At 37.0% G+C, this 17,430-nt stretch overlaps 1 long non-coding RNA gene across 2 annotated transcripts in view; it reads right to left on the bottom strand.

Annotated features, from left to right (window-relative positions):
- The window catches only part of LOC134531446 (uncharacterized), a 41,771-nt gene extending 27,347 nt beyond the window's left edge, over positions 1–14,424 (bottom strand). The window contains exon 1 of one of the 2 annotated variants that reach the window (XR_010074997.1): positions 14,340–14,424. This is a non-coding gene — a long non-coding RNA (uncharacterized LOC134531446). Of the gene's footprint in view, positions 1–14,192 lie in introns of both variants that reach the window. The other variant, XR_010074998.1, reaches the window with a different exon arrangement.
- Between the last annotated feature and the right edge of the window lie 3,006 nt (positions 14,425–17,430).

Raw genomic sequence — 17,430 nt, 5'->3', positions numbered from 1 at the left:
CGGAGGTGCTTCTAGCGTGGTATCGCCTCTAAGCGCAATGCTGTGAACTGGCGCGTAGTCTCATGCATTGGGCAAATTTGAGATCTAAGCGGAAACCGTAAGATTATAATGACAGAGAAATTAAGAAAAATGTGTAATGCAAGTCCTTTGAGTGTTTCCAGGGATCCATACCAGATGCTTCATGCCTAAAAATTATACTGAAAACACGTTTCTTTTGCCAGTTTAAAAATCGAAATACGAAAACCGAACTACTCATTCACCATAAGTGTAATCTTAAATTTTTTTCGTAAAACGACACCACTCTGATGTCTTGAGCAGTTTTCAAATCGCGAAATATTCTCTGAAGCTTCGCACAACGTACGCGTCCTCGATAATTTCCCGCACTTTGGCAAATGCTTGTCGCAATGCACTATGCAGCTGGTTATATTGCATGACGTGTAGTTCAACTGCGTTATTCAGGCTAATACTGAGTTGTGCTTGTGAAATGATTGAGTTGATTGCGTGCGAGCTTCCACCAAACCTCATCTCCAACGTCACAAGGAGAGCATTGGTCGGCCGTTTGGCGTCTCGATGAGCGGTAGAGAAATAGAGAGATAGAGAGAGAGAGTGAGAGAGGGGGGGGAGTGAAAGGGGGTTGAGGGGTAGGGGGAACCAGCGTTCTGGTCCAGCAGCATCGCTAACCACTTGTCTCGCATGTTGCCCTCGCGGCGCGCACGGGAACTACCTCGTCACACCCCCTCCCCAACACCCTGGCGTACCACCCCTTCCCCCGCGGCTCATCCCCTCCACCTCTCCTGTCTACCCCCTCCCTCATGGGACATCTTTGATGGATCTTCCGAGTCCTCCGGGCGGGAACTGCTATATCACCACATCTTTCATCGACAAATAAAAACCTCCGACAGAACAATATTCAGTCGACAGCCGCCAAAATATCGTCCGCAACACAATTCCATCCGAGGAGAATAAAATGTCAGCTAGTATTTCAGTACTCACCAGTGATACGTAAACATCTAATCTCGGTAACGAGCAAATTAATGTGTTTTCTCGTTGCTATGATATGCGTTACTTGCGTTATTGCGTTTCTTGCGTAGTTTCTAAGCCCGGCCTTGAAAAACCCACATGTCAATGTGTCGCGCTGTTCAATGCCAGGCGTGATGAATATTAGCTTTCATGTACGTACGTTCTCCACCCGCCGCTAGAATCGCCTGAATCGTAAACGTTTTATTGTCGTGCAGATGGCAGCACGAAACAGCACGAAACAGAAGGAAATTTTAAAATATTAGAAACGGCTAGGACAAAAGCGGAAAAGACTTGAAAATATACTAAACCTCGGCTTTGGAAGTGATTTTCGACATGGAATTGTATGAAAACACTGCCCATCTTGTTAAAATCCACTGGACGGTTAATACTTTAAAGTGTCCCCACACTTTAGATAATAATAAACTATAAGAAAGTATTAAAGCATACTTGTCCTATTATATAGTTTTATTATTTAATACAAATGCGAATTCGTGGACATTCATTTTATAATAAACATAATTAAATTAATTTTTCTTAAAGTAAAACAAAAGTACGTGGGGCTACCTAGTATGAAATAATTAATGCAATGGACTGATTTATGTATTTAATAATATTATAGCAATTATATAAACAAATAAAATGTATTAATATATGCTTAGTTAGTATAATATATTAATTTGATATTAAAAATAAAAATTAAATGTTTTCAGTGAAGGTATAAACCACGTCAAAAATTACCCTTTGAGAATATCAACCGCGCGTTCTACCATTGCGCTATCGGACGATTGAGGGTTGGAGTGGAGACTATCTATTATTACCATTGTAATACTAGGTTTCTTAAGTGTATATAACTTGGGATTATTCTTTACTATGACTATTTTAGTTTACAAAATATATTCCGGGGTAGTTTCAATATCATAAAATTTCATTTGGCACACCGATACGTTTGGCATGTTATATTAATGTTTAAGAAAGTGACTATATACGGGTCCGAATTTTTGGTTGCAAATTTCCGTTCATCGACTTCCGTTCCATGTTCACGAAATTACTCCCACCAAATGCCAATTATACCGAGAGCTAAGATGTTTACACATATAATGTAAATAACTGTTCACAAATACACAGGAACTTTTCCCCGAAACAAGATGCTTTAAAACTGTTCATTTTGGGTTATTTATGTATTTATTTTTACATTCCTGTCGCCAGCGGGATACAGTAACACACGACAAAATCCACAGAACGGGTATTTTGTGAGACGACTCGTCCGCTGCTTGCTCTGGAGTGGTGTCAGGGATGGGACCAAACATAACACGTGACCGGACTGTGATTCCCACATCCACGCTCCACGCTCCGCTACTTCAACATGGCTGCACTCTCGCCCGTTTTCATTGGATGGAAGTAGCGACCAACGTGTCAACCATAAATTGGTTATTCGTGGTTTGAACACGAGCTCATCGGCGTGAAGGGAACGTTTATGTTTCTGAATATTTTCAAGCGTAAACCCGCTTTAACGCGCGTGGCGACCGAGCTCTGCCCACACCGCGTCACGCGCTGTTCGCCTGGTGTATCAAGACAGGAAAGTTCGCAACGTGCATGAATGACGAGAATGTAAAAACAATAACGACTTGACAGAGTTAGATGGGGTTCTTTTTTTTCCGGCTAGATATTTCCATGACAGAGACCGGAATGTACAGAAACTGTCAATTTAGTGTATAGATAAAAAAAAAGTGTAAATAATTTGCCTGTAAAGTTATTCAAATCACACAAGAAAAGCTTTTACAGTTACCAACTGTTAAAACGTAAAATATATTACAATTTTAACTTATTTAAACATCTCTTATGCAATTGCAAAAGAAAATATTTGAAACTAGCTGCAGTACCCGGCTTTGCCCGGGCTGAACATCGGGTGATATATTGTCCGCGAGTTACAGCAAAATATATAGCGATATGTCCAGTGTGTTGGACATTAAGAAATGACACATAATTACTGTTTGTGTATCTGTGACCTATGATTTTCTGTTTACCCATGGCGATCGGTTGAAAGGTTTAGAAGTTGATGCGCTACAGCGCCATCTAGAGTTACAAAAAAATGGATAGCATAAAAACCTTCTTCATGATAAAAACACTTCGATGTGCCAACTTTCATGGCGATCGGTCAAACGGTGTAAGAGTTTATCGACGTCATACATACCAAAATCCAATTATATATATATTCTTATATTTCGAAATTTTGGGGCTTTCACTTTTGCGGAAAGTGGATGTTCAGGACCTCGAATGGTTTGGAACACTCCATCAAGAAAGAAAGAAATTTTAAATTCCTGAAATTTTCGAAATTTTGGGGCTTTGTCCCCAGAGAATGGGGCCGGGGGGGGGGATGTGATGTTGAGGACCCTGAATGGCTCGTAAACACTCCAAACCGAAAGAGAATAGGTTTTCGAAAGTTTGGGAAATTTTTTTATTATTGGGTCTTTGACTCCTTATGGGGGGAGGGTAGTTTGAGGAATGGCTCGGAAACACTCCAAATAGTAAAAAAGTATACTTAAATTTAAGAAATTTTTCGTAATTTTGGGGTTTTGGACTCCCCCCCCCCCTCCCCCCAAAATTGGGTGCGAAGTCGACTTTGGGTAAAAGTTCCACCATGCCCCGGACACTTTAGTTCGTAATGACTTAATTTTAATACAATTTCCTCCATTTTTCGAAATTATATGGCTTTAACTTTTGTGGAAGGGGGGGGGGGGGGGGGTGGAGGTTCAGGACCTCGAATGTTTCGGAACACTCCATCTCGAAAGAATAGATATTTTAAATTCCTAAAATTATCGAGATTTTGGGGCTTTTTCCCAGAGGGGGGCGGGGGGTTCGAAGACCCTGAATGGCTCGAAAACGCTTAAAATCGAAAGAGAAAGATTTTTAAAAAAATTTTAACTTACGGAATTTTGGGGGTTTAACCACCTGGGGGGGGGGGGGGGGGGGGGGGTTGTTTTGTTGAGAACCCCGAATGGCTCGGAAACACTCCAAATCGAAAGAGATATAAAGGAAAACTTATTACTACCTATGAATAATTTTCTAAATAAATTAATAAATAACTCTATGTTTAAGAATTTACGTACATACATAATATTAAACTTCAAACTATACACACCAAAAAAAACTAAGGATGTTTGTGAAACTATTTTTTATTTGTCATAATGTTTAAAACATTTGTAGGATTTGTTTATATGTAAAACTGTAGTGGCCATATTCCGCTTATCCAAAGGAGTATAGAAATTAATAGAGATATCACTCCCTGTACACACCACAAATCTTTGAATTAAGTAAAAAAAACATAGTCCAAAATGAAACAAAAAGTATAAATAACAACTAATTTGTCAAAAAAAATTATTCAACTGGAATGACAATGTTAACATCCACCTGAAATTTAATAGAAGTAGGTAGGTCAGAATATATATAATATAAAATAAATGAAATTAAAACATACATTAATAAAATTATCCCACGCTCAACCAAACATAATGTTTAATATGAAATAAAGGAAGATGGCAATTACACGTAACTATTCTAATTAATAAAAAAAATCAACCTACCTGAAATAGTAAAATTCAAATTTTTCAACAATATATTAAATAATTTATAAATATTTCTGGTCTTCGGTCTCAGTAGCCCTAAGACTCTTGACGCTCAGCAGATAAATTATAAACACTAAACCAAACTCCTTGTGAATAAGTTATAAGTAGGTACTGTAAAAAAAATAACAATATTGACAAATAGAAAAAATTAGTAGGCCCTACCAACCTATAAATAAATTTCGAAGAAATTTATGAGTTTAAGCATTTATATACCTACATAATATGAAACTTGAAACTTTCCACACAATAAAAACCTAAGAATGTTAGTGTAACTAATTTTTTTTATTTGTCATAATACCTAAAAATATGTATGTTTCCAAAATGAAACAAAGTATAAATAATTACCAATTTGACAAAACAAATGTACAACTGAAATGACATTGAAAACATACACGTGAAATTTAAAAGAATTATGAGTGCCCTAGGTAGGGAGAAAAAAATATATATAGAAGAAATTAAATTTTAAAAAAATGGGTGCGTGTACTTAGGTACGCGCATGAGAAGTTATACTTCTTTGGCATCACTAAAAAATAGTTTTTAATTGCATGCAAAAATATTGCGTGGAGTCCCTCCGCGCGGAAGAAGTGAAACTTCGTCATGTGGAAATGAAAATAGGAAGGGGTAGAAATTGATTTTTAGTGAAATCATATTGTATCAAATCAAACTAAAAAAATAAAGGAAATAAATTTGTAATGATTCATAGATTGATCTACAGAGAGAGAGACACCTATTAAATGTCTATTAAACTTACTTTTTTATGAGAGCAGATTTTCATGAAATAAATCATGAAATCATTCAACGATAAAAGCTGTTTATTTAATTAAGCGGACGGGTTCGCCCCAAGGAGAAAATTGACGCGGCGAGACCTCGTGGACATAGAGATATGACACAAATTCACTATTTATGTGTTTATGAAAATTTATTTTTTTCTGCAATTTAAATTGTAATATACAAAAACGGTATTGAAAATTGAAACAAATATGGCGACACTACAAACTGTCAAGATCTTTATTTTTTTCTTACTCTCTACTTAGTTCCTTACAATAGAAAAACGTAACGTAATGGCTTGAAAGCTATTGCTCGGCAGGCATAGAGGAATGCCACTAACAGTTTGTATATCTATGACACACATTACATAAAATTAAGATTTATTTTTTTAACCCGTTTAAAGATTATTTTTTTAGACAAAAGATAGCCTATGTCCATCCCCAGGATATAATATATCTCCTTGCCAAATTTCATTACGATCCGTTCAGCCGTTCAGCCGGGAAAAGGTAACAAACAGACAGACAGACAGAGTTACTTTCGCATTTATAATATTAGTAAGTATTGATATATTTCGTTCTCATATTAGTTACTTTAGAGGTTTTTATTATATGATTTTAATAATTTTACAGCCAATAATTTTTTTTTGTTTTTTGTTTTTTTTTTGTTTGAAGCCCTTGTTTTATGAAAAACAGCTTGAAATGTTTTTAATCTATACATAGTCTATATGTTTTAACTATTTCTGTACATTCAAGTATCCGCAATGAAAATATTTTGCCGACAAAACTAACCACATCGAATGCTGTCAAGTGGTTCAGATTCTATTAATGTTTTTATATTCTTTTCATTCATACACGATGTGACATTTCCTGTCCTCTTAACCCCTTCAGTCTATTCATACACCGTAGTGTACGAATAGACTTTGAATGTGTGGGTCATAAGTACATTATAGTTGACTATTTTATTGCTACGAGAGTAAATATTATTATTACTATATTATTATTGAAGTTATACTTCTTTAGGCACGTTATGAAATAAAACGAGAATGAATTTTTACGATGCGCGCGAACTATGCAATGCAATTTTCACAAGACTAAAAAAAACTACGTAGGCCTACAGATAAAAATTATAGGCTATACGTGTATTTGCTTTTAAATCTTATACTTTAGTGATTGATATTGAATACTAATGGTCCATATCATTAAAATATTTATTGTGAATATGTGATGGAAACTGTGTTTATAAAAATTTTCAAGTAAGGTTTCTTTATAATTTATTTACATTATAAATTATTATTTAATAAATATTTAAAATTAATTAATTATAATTATCAATCCGAAAATTTATAGATTTTCATTATTAATTAAAATCACCTAGATTTTTTACTAAATTAAAGAAATAATTTTACACACCTTTTAATATCAATACTAAATACTGAGTGTTTATTAGAAATTTTCTCTTTGAGTGAATTTAGACACTACCAAACGTATTTACAAAATCATTCTAGTTGGTTGGTTATGTTATTTCAATTAATTATTTTCATGCAAACTTAAATTTAGGATAGATTTTTTTATTTTGCCGAGAAAGTATTAATTCTAACGCGCGTACACAAGTACACGTACCCATTTTTTAATTGTACTATTGTTTTATCTGTAGTATTACTATGATTATATTTTTATGATTTAAATTTTATGGGCAATAAAAAAACTTCCAAAACAAAATGTTGGGATTTTGGTTAGGAAATGGTAGAGTGTGACTGAGAGCATTAAAGAGGCGCTTCAACACTATCCCCGTCGCGCTTCGCCGACCGCTGGACAGCCCGGCTCGCGAATAGCTGCCGGTCAGCGTAGCATGAAGCATGAAGCCCTTCGCGGCTCGTGTGGCGGAACACCTCCCTCTCTTCCCTTGGCCCTCCGGGGGGGGGGGGGGGGGGGTGTTCCCGTCGCTCACGTCTCGCGCCACGGACTTTAACGACGTGTCCCGGGACTCCGCTGTTCTTCTCGGACCGCCGCGCCGGTCAGACACCGCACACTGCGCACTGTACACTTTTATTTTTTGTTTTGTTAGTAAATGGAACAGAAATATTCACGTAAATTTGACAGATATTTGTACATTCGTACAGTTACGTGAACACAGCTGTAGATATCACTACAAAATAGTGTTCGCGCAGTAATGCTGGGTTTTTATTCTTACCCGGGCAATTTATGTGCTTTATGTTGTCCCAGTATACCTCCGATAATTAAAAGTTATTTTGTAAACCGTTCCTTCAATAGCTTTCCGGTATTAACTGCGAACATTAATAAGCATGATAAAACAAAATATTGAATATTCGATTACCTTACCCATGATCTAAAGAAAAAAGTTATGCTTGATTGAAACACGCGCAAAAATAACCATAGCCACGTATTGTACAATGTTACAATAACTTTCTTGTAGTATGTATTACAAATTATTTCTTGGCAACTAGTTTCCAAAGGAATCTTTTGTGCAAGTAAAGATTTTTTTTTCCTGTGTAGAGTCGATACCATTCGAGTTCACCCGTCATCTCGTCTCAATCACTGCTTTCATTGTGGTTCCACTTTTACTTTGTGAGTGTCGTGCAAAGATCAGTGGAAACTTCGGGATGAACCGACAGAGCTGATGGTCCATTACTACTATCTCGGATCGACATAAAGTGAGAAGACTTCTCTATAATGTTTGTGGACTTAATGCAGGGTATTATTGCAGTCTGGCGTAAATATTAAGCACTGATTTATAAATTCTCATATTATCAAAGATACCGCAAAGTATGAAAAATGTTGCTTGTCATATCGTTAGAACCATTTTCCACATAAAAAATCGAGTAATTTTTTTGGAACAATTATTTTTTTATAATTAAATAACGGTTTTTATTGCACCAGAATATCTTTCCAATCTTAACAGTTATTTTTTACATAGCCCAGTATTTATGCCTGAATGCATATTACGTTTCTTCGTGTAAACGCAACTGACTTCGGTCCATGCGAGCAGAGATCGTCCAGCTCAAGTATGGCGCAACATTTGGATAAATGATTTCTAAATCATTCTTGGGCAAAGATCGTTGGGTTTCCGATCGAAAGGCAGAAAGGTGCTTCTGAACAGTAGTCAGAGTCCTTCTATCGTGAAAGTGAGACACGTTTGTGGCCGCGGAACCCACAGTTTTTCCGAGCAACCTGCGACGCACTACATACACCCTGTTCCCACAGCGCTGCGATCTCGCGTGGTGTGCAGATTTGAACGCTAATTTTCGCGTCCATAAATTTGCAGGGTTTCATTTCCGGACACACGTTTTTAACAAAAAAAAAAAATCTTTTAGCATTCCCTGGCACCCATTACATAATCATTTATCATCTTTATACTGTATGTAAAAAAAAAATATCAGATAAACGTTATGAATTTCATACGGATTTCTATATTATTGTATAAATAAAAAAATGGGAACGATAACAAGGTAACAATTCATTGTATGTAAAAGTTTGACCATTATTTACCTCTTACGACGCTCGTAGGCACATGGGTCTGAGCGGGGTTGATGAACTTTAAATTGACTGAATGTGTCCATGATTGTTCAACGTCTCGTCGAAATCGGGCTTATCAGAGATGGACGGAGGGTGAGCAGAGGTGGCCCTAGATTTGTGTGGGGCCCTGGGCCATTAATTTTGCGGGGATCCCAATATTTGTGAGAGTGGCTTTATAAAAGAATTACCTCCCCTTTTTGGAGGTTATAAAAGAGCCCAGCAAAAAAATTACGAAAATATTTTTAAAATTACCTATTTAAATCAAAGGTTTTAAGCCAACCATGAACTTAAATTATTAATTATGGTTTTTCTTATTTATATGTAGAAAGTACAAAAATTATAACAATAAAGATCAATATTTGCGGGTTTATAATCCGAATACTTGAACAGGATTCCACAATTGAATGACCAACATGTTACTGTACAGGTGGGTCGGTATGTACAAGATCTGACGCTGGGCTCTGGGCTTGCCCTGTTTGAAGTTGCCCCGAGGGCGGTTGTAGTGTGTGTAGTGCCTGCGAGAATAGCGGGCGAGACTCGGTCGGGAGCCGAAGCTGGCATTAGTCGTTCTTTTACAAATACTTCTAACAGATATTTACTAAGTGTTATTAAAACGGGTGCAAAACTTTGCGCAAGTGTTCGTGAATGTTATCACTTGTGTGATTTTTTTTTTAAGCTGTATTTTCACGCGCAGTAGGCCTAAATATCTTTTGAAAATGTTTGTAACAAAATAGTGTTATATTTAAAGAAATAGCCCTTAACTAATGTAATGACTAGAAAATAAACAAAAAAAATCATCATGGCGTGTGAGACCCCACCTTAGTGTCTACTCGCCACCTTAATGTTTACTCTTCAGCGAGGTCATTAGAGCCGGCAGCACATGACGACATAGAAGAGTAATATCGGTAGACATTTTAAAAATGTTCTTATATTTACGAAAATAAAATTATTGTTAAAAATCATCCAGCGATCTTCGCAAATTAACGGGTGCTGACTTAACATTCTGTGAAAATAATTCCTTTAGAATAATATTCGTGCGTTTAGAAAACGTTCAAATACTGGTCAGGTCTACAGCAAAATCACTCCTCTACCTATAGTCCAAGCGAGTGCTTGCTGTTTTACCTTGTTTACGACGCAGTACAAAACTCGAAAGAACGGAAACCACCGTAGTTTATACGAAGATTCATTTACCTGAAATTACGAAGAACACTTCGTGTATTTGAGGTGCTTACTTCGTTGACGAGTCAGTTTATGACACCGCAGAGGAATCAGCCATGGCCTGTAGTAAGCCTACAGGTATACTTGCCCCGGGGTGCTGGATGACAGAAACCAGTACGATGTTCAACACGGGGTCTAGTGCAGTGCTACGCCATTCCGTCTCGGGAAACGTGACAAAGTATCAAACAAAAGATTAAAAAATAAAGGGTGACGCGCTGTTGTGAGATGTCGCGTAGGATCGTATGTTTCCAAAGCATATATTTTCTCTTCTTATTTGAATCATTTAGATCCTAACCCCACGAATGGTATACCAACTAGGGTTTATTAGCTTCCTATTTAATATTTAAAAAAAAAATTATCTTAGGTCTTTTTAATTTTAAAATTTAATTTTATGGGGCTTATGACCGTTTGATACATTAACAACTTTGTATAGTGTCCTGCATTTCTTAATTGAATTAATTTTAGATTTTGTTTTAAATTTATTTATTCTAAAATAAACTCTTATATTATAATTAGTTAGATATCATAATTGAATAAATGTTTCTTCTTAGAATTTTTCCTTACGTATGGAAACAACTGTAATTAATATAGGCGTTTCCATAGCCGCCATTTCACCTCTTTTCTTTCCTAGTCCTCTTCAAATTTACATTCTTCATATAACTTCTTGCATTCTCCCACAACGACGGTATCATCACAACTCCTTGTGCATGGCCATACTTCGTCTTCAGTCGCACAGAGACGACTGTTCGAGGGCGCGGGGCAGAACGCTTAGTGACGCCGCAATGTAAAACCTTTTCATGGTATTTTATTGGGTTCTTATTCATTCCCGGGCATTTTTGCTTAGTATTGCCCCGTAGCTACATACATTATGCAAGTTATTTGTAAAACGTTTGGTATTAAGTGCCCATTTTAATAAAAATAATAATAAAATAAAACTCAATTTTTAAGTAATTATTTATAATTTCTATTGTTAAAAAAAATAATTCATGTATGAAACATCCATCAAAATTTTGAATGATTTGAAATATTTTTATTTGTGAGCGCGAAAATAAATATTTGTTATTGTTTTTAAAAAAAAGTATATTATACATGCAAAAATTAACCATAGAAATGTGTTGCACAAATTGAAGATTCCCCCCCCCCTCTTTGCAGCATTACGAACTACTTCTTGGCAACTGTTTTCCAAAGGAATCTCATTTTTTTCCTGTGTCTGTGCGCGCGCGGCGCGCGACGGCCGGAAGCTGTAAAAGCGCGGCCCGGTTTAGCCGCCGCCGTCGCCGAGGCAGCGACGCCCGCGCGGCCGGAACGACGTCCAACGACGCGCGTCTAGTCGCCGCGGGCGGACCGCCTCGTGCCGTTTACTGCTTCCTGGCCCGCCGAGGCATCAAAGAGCTGGGCCGCCGACTGCGGTCCACAGTCCCCGTCCCCGTCACGTGGTGTGCGGGGCAGGGACAGCGACGTCTGGAAGCGGTGTTGCGCTTTGCGTGTTTTTTTTATGTAACACAAATATTCATGTAATATTACACATATTTGTAAATTTGTACATTTACATGAAAACAACAGTATCTAGTGTTCGCAGTAATACTGGGTTCGGGTTCTTACCCAAGAATTTATTCTTTGTTTTGTCCCAGTACCTCCAATAGTTAAAGTTATTTGAGAACCATTCCTCGAATAGCTTTACAGTAGATACATATTAACTTCGCACATTATATCTAAGCATGATACAAAACATAAATTAAATTTGTTAAATATTCTATTTCATTTTTTGTGTTTTAGAAAAAAAAATATGCTTGAATAAAACATCAATTAAAATATAAAATTATGCGCCAATTTTCGTAGAAAATACTCAGTATTATCTCGAAAAACGTATTTCATCTATGTGAAAATAACCTAAGCAGTTTGTTGTACAAAGTTACAATAACATTCTTGTAGTATTACAAACTATTTATTGAAAACTGGTTACCAAATGAATCATTTGTGAAAGTAGAGATATAATTTTTAGTGTAGGACTACATAACGTAATTGTGAATGTGTTCAAAACAAATAATTTCCTAAAGTTTGTTGTTCCATGCTTGATCTACGTCAGTAGAATTGCTGTATCCGAGAAATAGGCTACCTAAAGTTGTGATATTTACATATGCAGCCTATGGCCCTATGCGACCAAAGGATCCATTAATTTCAAAACTGCACTCAGCGAGAAACTAGCCGTGAAAGATATCTAATTTTATTTCCGACACCAACATTACCTGGAGTTTACACCATAAAAAAAATTTTGGCAGTTAAATGTTTGTGTTTACAATTTTTTCACCCTCTATATTACGTTCTAAGGTTTTTTTAACGCTTAAGTTAATCATTTGACAGCAATAAATAAACGTTGAATTGTAGTAGACAGCAGGAGACTGGCTATAGACTACTAGCAACTTCAAATACGGTGTGTCAAATAAATTTGGTGGGTTATGACGTCACCCAAAACGTCACTAGCGCAGCCATGTTTGTTTGACAAGTTTGATGAGTTGAGTTTCGATCAAATATTTTACATATAGGACGAGTTTTAAAATATGTGGGATGTTGGATTCAATCGGCCAATCAAAACTGAGTCCACGAAAAAGGAACCGTTACGATCCTTTAAAATGACGATGAACACATGTGCGATTGAAGAAGTTATAAAAGTAAAATGACTTAAATAGTGTTACTATTATGAATATCGGAAGCGAAATTATTTTATCTGTAAAATGAAATTATACTGCTAGAACTTAAAAAATCACTAAGTATAAATTAATTTCATTATTTAACGAGTATTATTGTCAAATAATTTAACACATGTTCAAAAGTTTTAATATGAACAAAGAGCATAACAAGTTAAATAATGCCATCAATCATTGTGATTAATTAATTTCCAAATTAACATTAAAATTAAAAAGTTTTAGATAGCTTAGACTGAAAATAAACTTTCATAGTGTGATATGATTTAAAAAATAAAATATTTGAAATTATCTGTCCCGATTTATTTGATGGAGAAAATTGGAAGCCATTTCCCCTCCATTGCTATCCCGTCAACTCTATTGTCAGATATATTGAAGACAAATGTTTGACTGTGTGGCAGGGCTTAAAATAGCGCCACAAACCCCTCCCTTTAAGGCTACGAATGCATGGAAAGATCCGAGCGACACTTTTTTTCACGAAAGGCTGCGTCGTCGATTCTGTTAGGATACTTGCAACAATTCTTAAGGTCAACAGAAAAAGCTGACATCCGTTAAAATGAGCCTAGATGATCTATTCGTTTTTTGTCATATTTTTTTAATGGTTAGGGCCTATATCTAAAAAAAAAATATATTCGCTACCTCCCTTGCATTTGCTGTTATGCCACAAATTCTAATTTCCAACAGAAATTCTCTTATTGTAATATCATGGGTCTAAAACATCGCGCAATTGATGATAATTACGAAGACTTGCGCGTATTTCGTTTTACAGCCATGACATTACACTATGTGGATATCTGTTGGAAATATTTGTGGCAGAAGAACAAATGCAAGGAAGGTATACGGTTAAATTTGTATAAAGAACCCTTAAATAAAATAGTGACCAAAAAAAGGGGAGGATGACATTAAATGTGAGCCCAAGTTTTAAGGAGGATTAGGCCTCGCCATCTTGCAATTCAAAATATATCGGTACCACCCGCAATAAAGCTTGTTTGACACGGCTACGATAGCTGTAGTCGTCCGCGTGAAACAATAAGTTACTTCCTCGCGGCGCTTACAGACTAGAGTCTGTAAGTAAATACGTGGCTGAAAAAGGTATGGAAGATCTGGGAGATATGATTTATGCCTTGACTTGCCAAACATCGGGCCAGATAGTTCAAGATTAGAATCACTACAAAAAAGATGTGAAAATCTAAGATGGCGGGGCCTAATACCCCTAGAGAAGGTATCGGTAACCAGCAGATCTGTCGTGCGCTTGGCCTACAGCTGGGGGCAGGCATTTTACGCGAATAAATCTGAACGCCTATTAGACTGCAACAAGTTATACTCACACCAGCGGTTTCTTCCTTGTGATTGGCGGACGTCTGCCAGGGAAGTCGTTGCCTTATTTGACCGAGCCACTCAGGACGTGTTTGCTTCCGCACTGACTCACCGTGATTGGTGTTGTAACAATCGATATTGACCTGAAAGAAACTCACCCAATCACGAGACACGGACGATGCTACAGTGTTTTAACTTTCAGCTAGCCTCGGAATCTTTTTCGCGAAATATGCATGGCCCTGCCTACAGCTGTTCGCAGCCGGCCCGGGCGCCCATCGGGTCCGAGATCGGGCGAGGCTCTAGAGGCTATCTGCTCCCCGCGGGGAGGGGCTGACACCCGTCAGCAGCCGGAGAGAGGCTATCGGGCCGCCGGAGGGCTTCCGAGAAGCGAGACCCCCGAGCCAACGACCTCGCCACATGGCGGGCCGCGGGCCCCGTGGCTGCTGGATCTCTGCGCGCAATCAGCGGCCGCTTGTGGCCTGGTGCCGGGGACCCATGCAGCAGGTTCCTTTTCGGGGGAGCGCCTGTGACTCAGTACACTGATGGAAGTGAAACTTCTTTGGCAATTCGTAAGTATATCGCAAGGGGTAAAACGACAGAGAGAGAAGGAAAGAAGACAATTTTCCAAATAAACACGAATTAACAAAATTACTACTCACTTTAAAATAACTGCTCAGGATATCAGTAATAATTGATCAATCAATAATGATTAATTAACAATGTTGAAATACTCTCTGTTGAAATAATCTCCCCATAAAAAAATAAACTGTGTGTGTTACTGTTTCTTCAAGCAATTAAGCCAATTTGAACGAAATATGAAATTCATAACAGGTAGCGCTATCTATGTGGGAAATGCAGGGACGGTCTCAACAGCGCTCTCTACGCTGCTGGTTCAACAAGAAGGTTCGCTGGTAGCAAATATAAAATTCAAGGCACTCACAGCTGACTATAGGATACCTATATATATTTTCTGAAACAAGCGCATGCACACACAATCAGTATTATTCTTTCGTTCATCTATATCTCTCGGTTTTTTTTTGGCGACGGACGATTCATCGCACAAAGAGGAAAACGAGAACGAGCCTAGCAACGTAAATAGCATAGTGCTGTCTTTATATCTCTTTGGCCAAGTACTTATTCTCTGTTATTTGTGCTGCAGAAACGTTTCAAAACAATGTTTCACAAAATTGTATTATAATTTGGCCTTAAATTTTTACTCTCATCGCGTCCAAAGAAGTTTCACTTCAAAAATAGAATAAATCTAAAATGTGAACACGTGTGTTAAATGAATATACCAACATTACTAGTGACACTAACACACAGACATGTGGACCTACTCAAGTGACTGTAAGCGACGTGGCTTCGTACACAGTTAACGTTGCAGGTGTTGTAACAGATCAATCACCTTGCATCATTCAAAATATTTACCCGCTTTCACTGATATCTTGCTAATACCTCCCCACTTTTTTACCCTTCACCCCTGCCCACTGGAATATACTACTGCTTGGCGAGGCAGCCTACAAGCAGCGCACTATTTACTGCAATAATTCTATAATGGAGGGACACACCCGTAAAATTAAAGAAATATGTGAATATGTATTATTTAGTCACCGACCTTTTTTTTATGATGATTATGTAAAAGAGGATTACGATAAGTAAATACTTCAAAGGTAATTTACTATTTTAACATTTGGTTAGGTTTACTTAATTAAAAATACTGCATAATCGTGAGAACCATTGCTAAGGTTATGTTAACTACATTAAAAAAAAAATATTTTTTTAGCATAGCATAGGACTTAGCTCTGGTTGAATTTGAAGTCAACACTTGTGAACTGGTGTGATTAAGATGGTTTTAAAGTATTTTTTAATGTTGCGAACCGAACCTAACCATCCGTACACGCTATTTTATTTGAAATATTACCTACACCTTAAATTTACGAAGAAAACAATCTACAAATTATCCAGAGATATTAATTAACTTGAAGGTATTTTCGAAGCATTTACTGGGACTGAAATAACTTTCTTTGAACATTGAATTCACAAGCGCCATATTAGAGATTAACACGTCGATGACATACGTCTTCCTTTCACTGGCACGTTTGCCCTGGTCACGTGACTCAGGATTCGTAAGTGTTAACCAGGCGTGCATAGTTACCACGAAGTTCTGGTTATCTGGAACTAAGAAGAACCATCGGTACATTTGATAGACAGTCTTCGTTGAAAAGCCCGTAAATATACTGTGATTTCTAACAGTATAGGTAATTACGGTTTAATTTTTTGGTAATGTTTATAAGAAAGCAAAAGTTATTAACTTTTAACATCGTTTGGGAAAGTCGCCATGCACGTATGATATATTTCCCACTAATAAACCTGTTTCCATAAGAAAATATAGGAGAGGTACTATTACTCCGGGTAAATATATTTACAACTTAATTTATTAGCATGCTTCTACATTGGTATGCCTATGGTAAAATTTCCAACAACTTCTTAAAATATTTTTCTTGGCAGTGGATTTATTTGGCTTAAGCTGCCTGTTCCTTCGACAGCAAGTACTGTGATAAATACGTGGTTGTAGGAGAACAAGAACTGTGTATATAGGGACAACCATAAGCTGGGTGGGAATTATCATACAACCCAAGGACTGTTTCCTATTAGTAAGAACGTATCATTTACATGTGCAGTCTTAACTAAACGATCCTTTAACTACAAGGTTGCATTCAGTAAGAAACTAGCCTTAAAATGATATAGCTACTAATTCTTTCGACGCTTACATAACCTGTAGTAGAAAAAAAAACTTTTTATTTTCAGTTTACAAGTGTTTCACACTCTAATAATTCAGGCAATTTTTTTTACAGTAAAAAATAAATCAGTTTTTAAAGGGTATTAGGCCATCTTGTGATTTCAAATATTTTTATACAGCTTGCAATAAAGTTTACGTGCTAATGTTTTTTGGTTTGGTAGAGCATAGGGCTTAGCTCTGGTTGGATTTGAAGTCAACACTCGTGAACTGGTGTGATTACCATGATTGTAGTCACCTGCGTGAAATAATAAGTAGTTACCTCGCGGTGCTTACAGAATATAGCATGTTAGTATATATGTGGTTGCAACAAGGTGTAGCATGTCTGGAGACATGATTCATGCCTTGACATGCCAGAAATTGGGATACATAGTTTGAAATTAGAATTATAGTAAAACGATGAAAAAATCTAAGAGCGCGGGGCCTAATTCTCCCTTGGCAACAAACCATAG

This window comes from Bacillus rossius, chromosome 3 (genome assembly GCF_032445375.1).
Source record: "Bacillus rossius redtenbacheri isolate Brsri chromosome 3, Brsri_v3, whole genome shotgun sequence".
In the NCBI taxonomy this organism is placed as follows: Eukaryota; Metazoa; Arthropoda; class Insecta; order Phasmatodea; family Bacillidae; genus Bacillus; species Bacillus rossius.
The sequence above is the reverse complement of the archived record's forward strand: the minus strand, read 5'-3'. Positions and strand labels throughout refer to the sequence as shown.